The sequence below is a fragment of the Lontra canadensis genome, unplaced genomic scaffold (assembly GCF_010015895.1).
Source record: "Lontra canadensis isolate GAN:19392208 unplaced genomic scaffold, GSC_riverotter_1.0 scaffold35, whole genome shotgun sequence".
Lineage (NCBI taxonomy): Eukaryota > Metazoa > Chordata > Mammalia > Carnivora > Mustelidae > Lontra > Lontra canadensis.
The window spans coordinates 6,377,965-6,395,005 of NW_022631029.1; the positions used below are offsets into that span (position 1 = coordinate 6,377,965).

At 44.0% G+C, this 17,041-nt stretch overlaps 1 protein-coding gene across 2 annotated transcripts in view; it reads right to left on the bottom strand.

The window, feature by feature from the left end:
• The window catches only part of SCAP (SREBF chaperone), a 66,740-nt gene extending 59,815 nt beyond the window's left edge, over positions 1 to 6,925 (bottom strand). For both annotated transcript variants that reach the window (XM_032867897.1, XM_032867896.1), the window contains exon 1: positions 6,875 to 6,925. The gene's annotated coding sequence lies outside the window, so the exon portion shown is untranslated. The remainder of the gene's footprint in view (positions 1 to 6,874) is intronic.
• Positions 6,926 to 17,041: the final 10,116 nt, after the last annotated feature.

A 17,041-nucleotide genomic window follows, 5' to 3' on the forward strand; every position in this document is an offset into this window, starting at 1 on the left:
TGCTGTAGGAAATAGTTTGGCAGTTCCTCAAAAAGTGAAACATAGAATTACCAAATGATCCAGCAATTCCTCCCCGGGGTATATAGCAGAAGAACTGAAAGTAGGGATTTGAACAGATATCTGTACAGTCATGTTTATAACAGCATTATTCACAATAGGCAAAAGGTAGAAATAATCCAAATCACGGACAGATGAAGAGCTAAATGAAATGTGGATACACATACAACAGAATATTATTTGGCCTGAAAAAGGAATGAAATTCTGATATATGCTACAACACGGTGTTGGGGCACCTGGGTGGCTCAGTGTGGTAAAGCCACTGCCTTAGGCTTGGGTCATGGTCCCAGAGTCCTGGGATCAAGCCCCACATCTGGCTCTCTGCTCAGCAGGGAGCCTACTTCCCCTCCTCTCTCTCTGCCTGCCTCTCTGCCTACCTATGATCTCTGCCTGTCAAATAAATTTAAAAAAAAAAAAAAAAAAAAAAACTTTAAAAAAACACAGGGCAAAGGTTGCCTGGCTGGCTCAGTAGGTAGAACATGCAAGTCTTGATTGCAGGATCATGAGTTCGAGCCATGCACTGGGTGCAGAGCTTACTTTAAAAAAAAAAAAAAAAAAAGGCAAAAGCTTCCATAACATTGGATTTGGCAACGATTTCTTGGATAAGAAACCAAGAACAGGGCTTCCTGGGTGGCTCAGTCGTTAAGTATCTGCCTTCAGCTCAGGTCATGATCCCAGGGTCCTGGGATGGAGACCCCCATCAGGCTCCCTGCTCAGTGGGGAGCCTGCTTCTCCCTCTCCTGCTCCCCCTGCTTGTGTTCCCTCTCTCACTGTTTCTCTGTCAAATAAATAAATAAAGTCTTAAAGGGAAAAAAAAAAAAAAAGACACCAAGAACACAGGCAACAAAAGAAAAAAAATTGCACTTCATAAAAAATTTTAAATTGTGTGCATCAAAAGACACTATCAACAGAGTAAAAAAGGCAGTATACAGAAAATATTTACAAATCAAGTATCTGATAAAGACATTACTATCCAGGGATGCTTGAGTGGCTCAGTGGGGTAAAGCCTCTGCCTTTGGCTCAGGTCATGATCCCGGGGTCCTGGGATCGAGCCCCGCATTGGGCTCTCTGCTCAGCAGGGAGCCTGCTTCCCCGTCTCTGTGCCTACTTGTGATCTCTGTCTGCCAAACAAATAAAATCTTTAAAAAAAAGAGAGAGAGATTACTACCCAGCATACACATAGAACTCCTAAAACTCAACAACAACAAAAAACAATCTGATGTAAAACTGGGAAAAGGACTTGAATAAACAGTTCTCCAAAGATACACCAATGACTAACAAGCACATGAAAAGATGCTCTACATCACCACCCATTAGGGAAATGCAAATCAAAACTATAATGAGATACTATCTCAAACCCACTTGTATGGTTACTATAAAAAAAAAACAGAACAAACAGGAGTACCTGGGTGGCTCAGTTGTTAAGCACCTGCCTTTGGCTCAGATCATGATCCCAGGACGACAACAACAAAAAAACCCCACCTCCCAGCACAGTCTAATGAATGTTCTTTCTCTCAGTTGAGCTTCGGATGGCACTTGGGAGAAGAATTCAAGATTATCTTTCCTGACAGGAATATGAGATGCAACATTCTCTGTTGTTTGCTAACAGCAGGTCTTGGGGTTTCCAACAGTCACTGCTGTAGGGATGACAGATTAGAATGCGCATCCAAACCCAATCCAACCAGGCTCAGGCTGGCGGAAGGGACCTAATCACCTACGGAGATGAGGTGGCATCCACGTGAGGTGGCAGGGAAGAAGGGCCGGGCAGGCCAGCTCGGGGAAGACCATGAGGGCAGGGGGACACCGAAGACTGCTGAAGAGGACCACGACTGGAGACCTTCCGAGCGATACCGCGGTCTTCTGAAAGGTGTAACCCGGGCCCACAGCCAAACACAGCAAGCTGCTCAAAGGATCAAGTTAACTGGGAAACGCAGAAATAAATGAGATTTTTAAGTTAAAAAAAAAAAATGTTGTAGGGTAGCGTTTTACAGAAAAAGATGTTCACATATAACATGGATACAGATGGATGAATCGGAAACAAAACAATATGATCCCATTATAAAGACCGAGAACAAGAGAATGAGCAAGAGTGAAGCCTGCTAGTGGTGACCACCGGGATTACAAAATTTGTGCATGTGCACACCTGCGTACTAATTGTTCTTCAACATGGACAACTTGTATTAAAAAAAAAAAAAAAAAAAACCCTAACTCAAGAAATTTAGAAATATAGTACGTAGTAAAAAGTATAAACAGCAGTACCACTGAGAATGAAATCTTAATTATGACATCATCTAAAAATAAGGGGAACTGTCTAAAAACAAGAGCCAGTTATGTACTTGGCAAAACTATAATATACGACTGATTGATGCTGATGGGATTCAGTGTGAAACACGTCAGCACTGGCATTGTGCTCTGGTTTTAGGTGTGCTTGTATGGAGCCGTGGCTCTCAAAGTATGGTTCCAAAGACCGACAGCAGCTGCCCGAGAACTTGCTTGAAATTCAAATTCTAAGGCCTATCTCTGACCTACAAAGGCAGGGTCTCTAGCGAAGTAGGATTAAAACAGTGATTCTAATTCACACAAAAGTCTGAGAACCACTGATATGAATAATGCCTCACCTGTCTAGCGAGGGGAATGTATTTTCTTGCTCAAATCCCTTTCTGTTATTTTAACCCAAACTCCTGAACAAACACTAATCCATTCAATTGTGAAATAAACTGGAAGAGAATTTATTTTTTTTAAGATTTTATTTATTTATTCGACAGAGAGAGATCACAAGTAGACAGAGAGGCAGGCAGAGAGAGAGAGAGAGGGAAACAGGCTCCCTGCTGAGCAGAGAGCCCGATGCGGGGCTCGATCCCAGGACCCCGAGATCATGACCTGAGCCGAAGGCAGTGGCTTAACCCACGGAGCCACCCAGGCGCCCTAAACTGGAAGATAATTTAAAGATTTTTTTAAGTTAGGTAGAATTCTGGAATTGCTTATTTTGATACAATGTACCAATCACTGCAGCAGAGTGACCTGAAGAAACTCAAATCTCGTTTGTAAGAAGTGGTAAGGAAATCAACATTTGGAATTTTAATATATCTAAATATCATCTAAGATTTGCAAATACTCTAAAGTTAACAGCACAAATGTGACTATTACAACTGCCACATTTATGTTAACTGATTATTTTAGTCTCTTATTTCTGACTGACATTAACAAGTTTAAAATAGAGGTTCAACAAAATTTTAATTTCTAAAGGGTTATATCACTCACTATAGCTCCAACTTAACACTGCTACTACATTTGAGACATAAAGTCTATTAAAATACCAGATCCTCTTTCACAAAATTGTGACTGCAATTTTTAAAATAATTTATAACTGGTTATTAATATGAAATACCGTTCTTGGGGCACCTGGGTGGCTCAGTCGGTTAAGCATCTGCCTTCCACTCAGGTCATGATATCAGGGTCCTGGGATTGAGCCCTACATCTGGCCCAGTGGGAAATCTGCTTCCCCCTTTGCCCCTCCCCTCCTCATGCAGGTGATCTGTCTCTGAAACAAATTTTTAAAAATGTTTTTAAAAAATACGAAATACTATTCTCCCTGATTATGTAAAATTATAATGAAGTTCACTAAACTTCCTAATCAGGAACAAATGGTTAGCTCAACACCTTACATGTTTGATACAAATGTTAAATAAGTCAGTGGTTTCCAAATTTTTTTTATTTAAACCCCCCAAAAAGAACTTGAGTATACATCCCAATATATGTATATTCTTATATACGCATGAACTACTGTAATATACAGTATACCTTATAAAATAACCTAATAAAAATTAAGTAAAGCTAAAACACAAAGATCAGTTTGATTTTTTTCCCCTGAGACCTCCATGTGCCCTTGTTGCATGTACAGGCCCCATCTCTAGACTCCACGGTAAAGCTTACATATGGCCCAGCAACCCCACAAGCACGCTCAGGCAGTGCCCCCGACCACTGAAGCGGAAGCTGTCAAATGCAGCCCCCAAACTGCTATCCTTCCTGCTGAGTTCCACATCTCTGACCTGAGTCTGTGATGCTAGCTAGCTCCTTGCTTTCACCCCATCACTGAACTCTGCCGCAACAAGAGCATAAAAGCATGGACTCTGTTGTCAAGCAAACCTGGGTTTGCACCTGGGCGCTGCCTCTAACTCAAGCAGTGACCCAGGACCCATTAGATAACATCTGTAAAAACTCATCACTAAAGGCGGGGGTGGGGTGGGGGGGGAGTGTGTAACAGTATCTCACCTGGTTACTATAACGATTAAGTGAGATAAGCTATTATTAGAGCACCTAGCACCTAGAGAGCACAGGTGTTCAATAAATATTTTTTACTCAATTACTACTTGGGGGGGGGTGAGTCACGTGGACTTTGTTTCATCAGCCAACTCAGGAAGGAAGCAAGTTACAGTGGAAGTAGCTCAGGCAGTGGAGTCTGGCAGATCTGGTTTGAAGACCTGATCCACGACTTACAAGCTGGGTGACCCTGGAAACCCAGCTTCACTCTAAGGAGCGGTCTTCTCATCTGTTCAAATGGAAGTGATGACATAAACCGTATACAAAGTACCTGTTGGAGCCAATTTAACTAACCCTGGCCACAGCAAATGGCTATCAACGGTGAGAGTAATTGAACAGCACATAAGCCTACATGTCATTCCTTGGGACTCATTCATGTGTGTGGCTAGATAACTAAGAGAGTAAGCATTCCTAAGTCTGCCACCAAACGTTAATACGTGCATAAGTACTGAACCCCACAAGCATGGTTTGCACCCCAACTGGACAGTTTACTTGCTCATATATGACCTCAGGCAATTCAGCATCTTTCTGCCTCCATCGTTCAGTCATAAACTAGGAGTAGACTTTACATCCACCTAACAGTCAACTGGTCTGGGTGATGAGGATGGGAGGCAAACCAATGATTATAAAGCACATGAAGACCTCAGGAGAGGTGGTTTTTGCACAACAGCAAAAGAAAAGAGAGAGCTCTCAAACACCAGATTAGTTCACAATAAATGATAATTTTTTTAAAATTTTATTTATTTATTTGACAGACAGAGATCACAAGTAGGCAGAGAAAGAAGAGGAGGAAGCAGGCCCCCCACTAAGCAGAGAGCCCGATGCGGGGCTCAAACCCAGGACCCTGGGATCACGACCCAAGCCAAAGGCAGAGGCTTTAACCCACTGAGCCACCCAGGCGCCCCAATGAGAATTCTTTCAATCTGAGACTCAAACAATGACTATGAATACACACACACACACACACACACACACACATTTTGTTTTTTACATGATGTGCCTACTGGGAATGCTGCAAATGTGTAAAAACCTAAAACCCAAACTATATTAACATACACTTAAAAAGGTACAGGTCACAGGGGCCCAGGTGGCTGAGTCAGTTGAGCGGCTGACTCTTGTTATCAGCTGGAGTTTTGATCTCAGGGTCAAGAGTTCAAGACCCCCCCCCCCACCAGGGCTTCACCTGGAGCCATCTTAAAAAAAAAAAAATACAGGTCAGATGGTAACTACTCTTGTGGTGAGCATAATGTACAGGCAGTTGAATCACTGTGTCATCCGGAAATAATGTAACATTAGAGTGTAACAACTACACTCCAAAAAATTATTTTTTAAAATAGCACCATAGGGGCACCTGGGTGGCTCAGTGGGTTAAGCCTCTGCCTTCCGCTCACGTCATGATCTCGGAGTCCTGGGATGGAGCCCCGCATTGGGCTCTCTGCTCAGCGGGGACCCTGCTTTCCCCTCTCTCTCTGCCTACTTGTGGTCTCTACCTCTCTGTCAGATAAATAAATAAAATCTTTTTTTAAAAATAGCACCGTAGAAAAGGAATAAAAAAGGAAAAGAAGTAGTTCATCGGTTAAGCATCCCTCAGGAACACTACCCAGACATTCTTGACCCTAGCAGGATATCCTGAGACAGCAGCACACCAATAAGACTCCCTATAACCAAACTCCAAAAGAGATCTGGTCCAATAAAAGAAACACATACAAGACTAACATCATTAAGGAAACCTTTCCTAGGTTTTCTTCACAAGAATTGTTACAAAATCCCCAGAAAGAGTTTAACCCCGCAGCTCTGTTACCATAGAAGGTGGGCCAGCAAGTAGCCACAAGGAAGGGGAACTCCTGCCAGAGGCCCCGCGGGGACCCTCCGCTCCCTCCGGCCAACAGCATTTCCACCTGTGCAACTTTCTGCACTTCAAACGGCCCAGGCTCCCTGCACTCGTGCCACCGTGACATTATAATCCCGTATGATATACAGAGATAACAAACACAAGGCAACACAGTAAACACCGGCAACGTGAGTGAGCAAAGTTTGGGCTTGGGCAAAACTAGAAACCAAGCAAAACCCAGTAAAGCAGCTACGTGTTGCCTCAAAACCAGACAGCCCCCAAAACAGGCAGAGTGGACAGCAAGCTCTCCCCCGCACTCTGGAAAACCCCGACAGCTCCGAAGCAGGTTCTAGAAGCGGCGGCTTCCCCGGGACGGCGGGCCAGGGGCCGCCGCGGCGCGACCCCCTCAACCGGCAGTGGTCACCCGGGGCCAGAAGCTGGGTGGGGACACAAGGGCGCGGGCGGGGACCCGGGGCGGGTGGGGACGCGGCGGCCCGGCCCCCTCTCTGGGCTGCGGTCTCCGGCCCGCACGGCTGCTGGACAGCGCCCACGCCCGCGCGCCCGAGTCCCCGGCGGCCCCCACCCCCCAACCTCCCGGGACCTCGCGGCCGGAGGCCCGAACCCCGGGCCCCGGGACAGGCGCCGTGGGGACACGCGCGGCAGTACCTGTGGCGGCAGCAGCTCCCGGGCGGCGGCGGTGGCGGCGGCAGCAGCGGCGGGGGCGGGGCGTGGCGTGCGCGCTCCCGGCCCGCGGTCCGGTGCGTGGTGCCCGCCCTCTCTCTCCCTGCCGCCTGGAGCCCGCGCAGTTCTCCGCCCCTTCACCTCTCACCTCCTACCTTTCCCCTCCCGCCCTCACCGCCCCCCGCACGTGCTCCAGCGGCGCGCACATGCGTAGTCGAGCCCCGCCCGCGGCTCCCGCTCGCCCCCTGGCGGACGCCTGCCGCGCCACCCGGAGGGAGGGAGAGGTGGCGGTACTGGGCCGGGCGGGGCGAGGCGGGGAGGGGCGGGGCTTGAAGATGGGGCAGGGCCCTGAACCCGCACCAGGACTTGACCGCTATGACAGTACCTTCCGAGAATTACCAAGAACGTGCCCAAGATGCCTAGGTCTCCGCTTAAAACAGCAAAAAATTAAAAACAATACAGATGCACAACAAATACAGGTGGGTCGAATAAATTCAGTCCATAAAACGAGTTTCCCTACAGCCTTTTTAAAAGACAAGCCTTATGAATACTTACTGATGTTGAAACCTGTTCCTGAAAGAGGTTCAAAATGAACTGTAGAGTACGATATCATTTTTATGGAAAGTCAACCACGGAGAAGGAAGGGTCTGGGTGCTGCTGCTGTGTAGTGGGTGGATATGTCTGGGTGGCAGATTTAGGGTGTTGGGTTTTTCCATTCGCCGATGGGCATTTAACCATTTCACACGGACCGTGACTTTGTTGGAATCGCATAGCTGCGTCCACTGAGCGTTTACTGTGTGCCGGGGGCTGACCTGAGCGCTCATCTGAGCATCCCGAAAACCCCGAGGGAGGTCTCCTTACTGGGTCTCATATAAGGGGAACGGAGGGGGCTTCGTCCCGCCCGCCCAGCGCTGGCCAAGCTGGGATGCTGTGCACTGACTGCCGGAGGCCCCAAGCGGGGACCGTTTTTTGTTTTTTTTAAGATTTTATTTATTTATCTGACAGAGATCACAAGTAGGCAGAGAAGCAGGCAGAGAGGAGGAAGCAGGCTCTCCGCTGAGCGGAGAGCCCGATGCGGGCGGGGCTCAATCCCAGGACCCTGGGATCATGACCTGAGCTGAATGCAGAGGCTTTAACCCACTGAGCCACCCAGGCGCCCCCCCAAGCGGGGACCTTGATCGCATTCACCTCTCCCTCTCAGAACCCAATCTAGAGCGTCAGGGATCAGCCCCGCCCCCAACCCTGGGGCCTGGGCACGCTCAGCTCAGCCGCACCCACCCAAGGCAGACCCTGCTCCTGCACTCAGAGACAAAAGCTCTGGGATGGCATAAGGTATAGATGTAGTCACAATGCAAAGTGGGACTCAGAAGCAGCCCTTGTGCCGGCCCAGGCCGCTGGCCCCTTCCAAGCCTTCTTCAAAGAGTCATATCCCCTCCCTCACACCCATTAATTTCCACAGGACTCAGGACCACCTCTCCAAGGCCCTGCATGTCTTGCCTCCCTCCCTGCCCAACACCCTATTGTCAGGGGAAAGTAAACAATAGTGGGGACAACAGGCCTTGGCCTAAAGTAATCTTTAAGATTTTGCCCTGTATTCAGGATTGGCTTCTGGTTTCAGATGGGACATTGGAGAGGGTACCTGGAGATAGTACTCGGGTAAGTTCTTTATAATCGACTATTTCCTTGTTCCCTTCTCGGTGAGCGGTGGGATCATACACACAGCCCTGCCCGATGTTCAGTGAGTGGTGCCTCCCGGCAGGGTGAATACACTTCCCTCTCCATTGGCAGCTTTGGCCACGTGTCTGGCTTTGGCCAACAAAGTGTGAGTGAACATGGCCTGGCAGCAGCTCTAAGAGCCACTGGTTGGGAGAATAAGCCTCTCATTCTCACCCTTAGTCAGGGGGACAGGAGTGCCACATTGGAAATGCTCCTTCCAGCTGGGTCCCAGAATGAGAGGGCATGGAGCAGAACGGAAGCAACGACCCATAGTTCCAAACATGTAACTTAAATGAAGTGTATGTCTGTCCATTTACGTCGCTGGGATTTGGAGGCTGCTTGCTACTACAGAAAAGTTCTGAGGGGTGGAGTCAGGATAACCTCGGTTTTTAAAAATAAACTTTACTTGTTTAAAGTGTCCAATGATTTCCAGGATACGTAGTGCAATCATCACATTCCAACCTCAGAATTTTTCATCCACCCAAAAAGAAACTGAGTGGAGTCATTTCCCATTCTCCCCACAGTCCCATTGGACTAGTGCGCTATCAGGCCTTTTGTGTCTGCCATCTTGTTTTTGAGGCTTATCCGCGCTGTGCCATGTCGCAGCACTTCATTCCTTTGAATTGCCAAATGGCATTCCATTGCAGGGCTCTCCCGCTGCCTTGTCTATCCATTCATCAGTTGACGGATATTTTGTTTCCACTTCTGGGCCATTATGAATAACACGGTGTGAACATCCACCTACAAGTGTTTCTGCTTTCATTTCTCTTGGGTATATACCTGGGAACTGAATGGCTGAGTCAGATGGTAAATCTATGTTAAGAAACTGCCAAACAGGAGCGCCTGGGTGGCTCAGTCGGTTAACTGTCTGCCTTCAGCTCGGGTCATGATCCTGGGGTCCTGGGGTCAGGCTTCCTGCTCAGCAGGGAGCCTGCTTCTTCCTTTCCTCCCTGCTCATGCTCTCTCCTTACCTCTTCCTCTCAAATATATAAATAAAATCTTGAAAAAAAAAACCAAACCCACAAAACTTCCAAACTGTTTTCCAAAGTGGCTGCACCATCTTTACATCCCCACCAGCAGTATCTGAGGCCCCAATTTCTCCATCTCCTTGCTAACACTTGAAATTGTCCGTCCTCTCACTACAGCCATTTCAGTGATTCTGCAGTGGCATCTCATGGTGGTTTTAATTTGTATTCCCCTGGTAGGTAATGATATAGAACATTTTCTTACGCGCCTATTGGCCATTCCTATGTCTGCTCGAGTGAGATGTTTGTTCAAATCTTTTGCCTATTATTTAACTGGATTGTCTTTTTTTTTTTTTAAGATTTTATTTATTTATTTGACAGACAGAGATCACAAGTAGGCAGAGAGGCAGGCAAAGAAAGAGGGGAAAGCAGGCTCCCTGCTGAGCAGAGAGCTCGATGCGGGGCTCCATCCCAGGACCCTGAGATCATGACCTGAGCTGAAGGCAGAGGTTTTAACCCACTGAACCACCCAGGTGCCCCTAACTGGGTTGTCTTCTTAATGAGGTATGTTTTTTATATATTCTAGACACAAGTCTATTATGGTATATATGATTTACAAATAATTTTGTAAAAAAAAAATAGAATGGATAATTATTTTAGAAATAAAGTACTAAAACTGGCACAACGAAGAAAAGTTATCATATGTAAGGAGCAATAACAAAGAAATACTTTTAAACTACCTCCAAAAAATTACTTTACCTTGACCCAAGGTAAGTCCTAATTTGGGATAAAATAAACTAAGAATTTGTCTGGATACAAAAAGTAGTGTGTTCTGGGGCACCTGGGTGGCTCAGTGGGTTAAAGCCTCTGCCTTCGGCTCAGTTCATGATCCCAGGGTCCTGGGATCAAGCCCCGCATCGGGCCCTCTGCTCAGTAGGGAGTCTGCTTCCCCCTCTCTCTCCCTGCCTGCCTCTCTGCCTATTTGTGATTCTCTGTCAAATAAATAAATAAAATCTTAAAAAAAAAAAAAGTAGTGAGTTCCTCAACATGGTTTATGAGGCATATATTGCTCTTTTTTGGGTGAGATTTATTTATTTGAAAGGGGGGAGGGGCAGAGGGAAGAGCAAGAGAATCCTCAAGTAGACTGTCTGCTGAGCACAGAACATGACATGGGGCTCAAACCTATGACCCTGAGATCATGACCTGAGCCGAAACCAAGAGTCAGATGCTCAATCAAAAGTGAGCCACCCAGGTACCCTGAGGCATATATTGTTCTAATGCTCAAACACAGCCAGGCTAACAGAGCTAAGCAAAAAATTATAGCTCATCTTTCTTACAAATACAGATTGCATAGAAGCTCAATAATATTAATTTAAAAACTTTAGCAAGCCTAACATAAGCAGTAGGTTATAGAAAATAGAACAAATACCAGTAAAACAAGGCTGCAAAGGAATTTAGCGCTCACACAACAGAGAGATGCTCAACACATGCACAGGAAAAATAGTGCCAGTACCTCAATGAGGCTGAGAAAGTGCAGAATTCACTAATGAGGGGCGCCTGGGTGGCTCAGTGGGTTAAGCCGCTGCCTTCGGCTCAGGTCATGATCTCAGAGTCCTGGGATCGAGTCCCGCATCGGGTTCTCTGCTCAGCAGGGAGCCTGCTTCCCTCTCTCTCTCTCTGCCTGCCTCTCCATCTACTTGTGATCTCTCTCTCTGTCAAATAAATAAATAAATAATCTTTAAAAAAAAAAAAAGAATTCACTAATGATTACCGGTTAAACTGTAAAGGGTGGGGGGGCAAGAGATTAAGGAGGAGCATTTCTTTTTTCTTTCCCTTTCCAAGGTTATTTCACTAACTTGATAATTTATGTATTTTAAAAGTAAGAATTACTATAAAATATGCTTCCTATTCCCTTAAAAACAGAAATTAAAACAACAAATACCAGGATGCCCGGGTGGCTCAGTTGTTAGGTATTTGCTTTCGGCTCAGGTCATGATCCCAGGTCCTAGGATCGAGCCCTGCATAGGGCTCCCTGCTAGGTGGGAAGCCTGCTTCTCCCTCTCCCACTCCCCCTGGTTCTGTTCCCTCTCTCTCTGCGTCTGTCAAATAAATAAAAATTTTTAAAAATCTTAAAAAAAAAACAAATACCTTCATGCCACTCTTTTTTTTTTTTTTTTTTTAGATTTATTTGAGAGAGAGAGGGAGGAAGGCAGGGAGGGAGAGCACAGAGGGAGAGGGAGAAACAGACTCCCTGCTGAGTGGAGAGCCCAACACAGGGCTCGATCCCAGGACCCCGAGATCATGACCTGAGCCGAAGGCAATGCTTAACCAACTGAACCACCCGGGTGTCCCATGTCCTTTCACACCACTCTTAACAGATTTCAAAATGCTGACTGAAGTTATTCACGGGAAATAAACTATTGGAGCTGTGTCAAAAGACAAAAAGTCAAAAGACTTTTCCATACTAAAGAAAACCATTAACAAAACACACTGACTGGATAGAAGAAGAAATTTGCAAATGATATACATCTATATATGATAATATAAGGAGTTAATACCTAAAATACATTAAAAAAAAAAAAAAAAACTCCTACAACTCAACACCAAAAAAAATCCAATTAAAAAATGGGCAAAGGACCTTGGAAAGACATTTTTCAAGAAGACATCCAGATGGCCAACAGACACATGAATAGATGCTCAACATCACTTATCACCAGAGAAATATAAATTCAAACCACAATGAGGTATCACGTCATACCTGTCAGATGGCTAGAATCAAAAACACAAGTGACAACATTGGGAAGGATGTGGGGGAAAAAAGGAACTCTCAGGCACTATTGATGAGAAGGTAAATTGGTGTAGTCATTGTGGAAAACAATATGGACGTTCCTCAAAAAATTAAAAACAGAAATACTATATGACTCAGTAACTCTACTGTTGGGTATTTACTCAAAGAAAACAAAAAGAAACATAAAGAAAACAAGAACACTAACTTGAAAAGATAATGCACCCCTATGTTTATCACAGCACTATTTACTATAGTGAATACAAGATACGGAAGCAACTCAAATTTCCCTCCATAGATGAATGGGTAAAGATGTCACACACACACACGCATGTGCACTAGGATATTACTCAGCTATAAAAAAGAATGAGCTGTTGCCATTGGTGACAACATGGATGGACCTAGAGGGGACCATGCTAAGTGAAATAAATCAGACACAGAAAGACAAATACTGTATGATTTCACTTATATGTGGAAACTAAAAATGAAAAATAAAAAACAGAAACAGATTCATAAGTCCAGAGAATTGGCAATTGCCAGAGGGGAGGAGGGGAGGAAGATGGGCAAAATAAGTAAAGGGGATCAAGAGGTACAAACTTCCTGTTATAAAGTAAATAAATAGCAGGAATGCAAAATACAGCATGAGAAATTTAGCCAATACAATGTAATAACTTTGTATGGTGCCTAATGAGAATTACCATTACTTGTATGGTGATGAGCATTGCATAATGTATGTAACTGTCGAATCACTATGTTGTACACCTGAAACTAATAATGTAAATTAACTATACTTCTATAAAAAAATTTGCCCTATTTAAAGGAAAAGTAAGCAAGGTTGGCATTATTTGTAGATGTTAATATCTGAAAAAAGGAAAACATGAAAAAATATCTAAAAATTCAAGAATCTCAATTAGAGATTAGTTCAGAAAAACTAAAATAAGTTATACCTTATAAAAGTCAACTACAGGGGCACCTGAGTGGTTCAGTGGGTTAAGCCTCTGCCTTTGGCTCAGGTCATGATCTCAGGGTCCTGGTATTGAGCCCCACATCTGGCTCTCTGCTCAGCAGGGAGCCTGCCTTCCCCTCCCCCTCTGCCTGCCTCTCTGTCACCTTGTGATTTCTCTGTCAAATAAATAAAATCTTAAAAAAAAAAAAAAAGTCAACTACATCCTTATGTCAAAGACACCATAGAAAAATCCACAAAATTGGGAGCACTTGGGTGGCTCAGTTGGTTAGGCATCCAGCCCTTCTCAGGTCTTGATCTCAGAATCATGGGTTCAGGCCCCGTGTTGGGTTCCATGCTGGGTGTGGAGCCTACGTAGAACAAAACAAAAAACCTAAAAAACTCTAATAACCAGATCATTTCTTCTCCAATAACAAAAAGCACTTAAGAGTATTAATTTCTTCATTAATTTTTTAAATAAAATGATACAACTACAATTTTAAAAATGAGAACAAAATATCCTTGAAGGATACTTTACAGAGTTTAGTGCCATGCTGGTGAAATTCATCTGGATAAATAAGTGGGGCTGGTACCCTTTTAATAAAGGCTCTTGAGAGCAGACATATACTAACCTTTCAATACCTAGTAAAGACAAATTTCAGAAAAGCTCAATTTTAAGAACTTTACATATAAATAAATCCAAACTACATAACGAGAAAGGATTACTACTTTTCAGTAAATACTGTTGGGCTATTTAGTTAGCACAGAGACAAATTATAATACTGTAGCACATTCTTTTTTTTTTTTTTTAAGATTTTGTTTATTTATTTGATGGACAGAGATCACAAGTTAGCAGAGATGCAGGCAGAGAGAGAGGGGGAAGCAGGCTCCCTGTTGAGCAGAGAGCCCGATGCCAGGCTTGATCTCAGAACCCTGGGATCACGACCAGAGCTGAATGCAGAGGCTTTAACCCACTGAGCCACCCAGGCGCCCCAATACTGTAGCAAATTCCAAATCAGTTAACTTGAAGGATATTTTAAAAATTATTTTAAGCTAGAAACAACGAAGCACAGCACCTTCATCCCACTCGGGAAGGAAAATACCTCTCCCGAATCCTGAAGAACTAAGGTACCATCAGAGACAAAATGGGAGTAATTCCAAGGTCTTGTTCAAAAAGTATTGCCTCCATAACTTCTTCCCCAATTCTCTGCTCCCTCAACAAAGCAAAAAAGTGACAGGGAAATAATAGCTCTTTCCTGTGACAATCAGCCTGTCACCGTCCATTACTTGATTTGTTTTGATGGCCCTCAACATCTCCTCTGGGTCACATTACTTAGATGCCTGTTTCCTAGCTCCCATCAGAGCACAGCAGGTACCTTTAGGATTGTCTTTATCTTAATGGTCCCTTAAATAAAACTGGTAGTCCACCAATATTTCTTGAACTAATGCATATTGGAATAGAAAACAAATTTTTCTGAAGATAAAATGTTTTTAAAAGTAGAAAAATATATACATGAACAAATGATAAAATCCCTTCCAAAATATTATAAAGAATGGATAAAACAAGGTTGACCCCACATTCTGATAAGTGATTAAAGGTGAGGAATACATTCGCCACACATGGGAAAATAGAGAGAGAAAATCAGCCTAGTTAAAGAAGGTCCGTTTTCACACGACTCTACACAACTATTGAACTCGTAAAAGATAAGTTAAATCCAGTGTTGGTGGAGGAAAACTTACAGACCACTGTTAACCAGCTCCATCATTCTGAAGGACAATATGATACCACGTGAGGGCCAGTCCACGTTTTGTTCTGCCTTTTTAATTAGGTCGGCTCCATGCCCACCATGAGGCTTGAACTCAGGACTGGAAGCCAAGAGGCACATGTTCTACCAACTGAGCCATCCAGGTGCCCCAATCCAGGCTTTAATTCAAAAACTCCACTTCAGGGAGAAGACTAAAATTTCATCATCCCTCACTTTCATAGGCCCCCTTCCCATTGCTCTTTTTTTTATTTTTTAAAGTTTATTTTCTTTTTGGTAATCTCTATACCCAGTGTGGGGCTTGAACTCACAACCGGGAGATCAAGAGTCACATGCTCTTTCAACAGAGCCAGTCAGGTGTCCCTACCCTGTTTTATTTATAGCACTTAGCACAGTCTAACGCTACACAGATTACTTCTCAATTTCCTGCAGGCCGGGACCTGCTCTTTCATGGTCATACCCTCAGTGCCTACAGCAGCCTGCCACATAGACGGTGCTTAGTATTTGTTGAATGACTGTATGAATGTTCTCAGGAAACAAGTATTTATCCCACCTTCAAATAGGTACAGTATATAAAATTCCTAGGGCACCTGGCTGGCTCAGTTGGTGGAGCACGTGACTCTCAATTTCAGGGTTTTGAGTTCGAGCTCCATGTTGGGGACAGAGATTGCTTAAAAACAAAATCTTTATAATTTTTTTTCTTTATAATTTTTTAAAAAAGATTTTATTTATTTATTTGACAAAGAGATCACAGTAGGCAGATAGAGAGAGAGAGAGGAGGAAGCAGGATCCCCACCAAGCAGAGAGCCCAATGTGGGACTCGATCCCAGGCGCCCAATATAATTTTTTTTTTTAAGATTTTATTTATTTGAAGAGGGCAGAGATAAAGTACGAGCAGTGGAGAAGGGCAGAAGGAAAGGGAGAAGCAGATTTGCCACTGAGCAGGGAGCCTGATGTGGGGCTTGATCCCAGGACCTGAGTTGAAGGCAGATGCTTAACCAATTGAGCACCTAGATACCCCCAAAATAACATCTTTAATTAGATTAAAAATAATAAAATAGTATTTGTAACACAATTTATAATTACAAATCCCAGAACCTACCCTCAGAGAATAGCTGAGCAAATTAGGATAATGACACCATAAAATGCTCAATAACCATTAAATGTTAAAATATAGTGAACTCAGGGACACCTGGGTGGCTCCGTCAGTTAAGCATCTACCTTTGGCTCAGGTCATGATCCCAGGGTCCTGGGACAGAGGCCTGAGTCAGGCTCCCTGCTAAGTGGGGAGCCTGCTTCTGCTTCTCCCTCGACCCCTCCCCTCAGCTTGTGCTCCCTCTCTCTCTCAAATGAATAAATAAAATCTTATATAAAAAATTTAATTAATTGGGGCACCTGGGTGGCTCAGTGGGTTGAGCTGCTGCCTTCAGCTTGGGTCATGATCCCAGGGTCCTGGGATGGAACCCCGTTGGGCTCTCTGCTCAGCGGGGAGCCTGCCTCCCCCACCCCCTCTGCCTGCCTCTCTGCCTACTATGTGATCTCTGTCTGTCAAATAAATAAATAAAATCTTTAAAAAAATTTTTAAATTAATTTACATATTAAGTGAAGTTAATTAAGTGAATTAAGTAAATTTGTGAATTTAAATTGTAAATTAAGTGAAAAAACAGAATAACAACATTCATATAAAAAAAGATTCGGGGTGCCATGCCCATTCAGAACTGTAGCTCAGATGAAGCTGGTATTAATACTGAAGAGTATTCATAAAAGAATCATTAGATTCTTCAATAACCATAATTTTCAAATATTCTATCAGGTCTGTGATATTTTGGGAAGAAAAGTAGCTACTATTACTGGTTATTAGTAGGATAACCAACACAACGGTTTGACTTGAGGGGAGGAGAAATGAATTGTTCCCTTTTACAAAAACTAAAAAATGTGAGAAGTGAAATTTTAAAAACGGATATAAATTTCTTCAGTCCC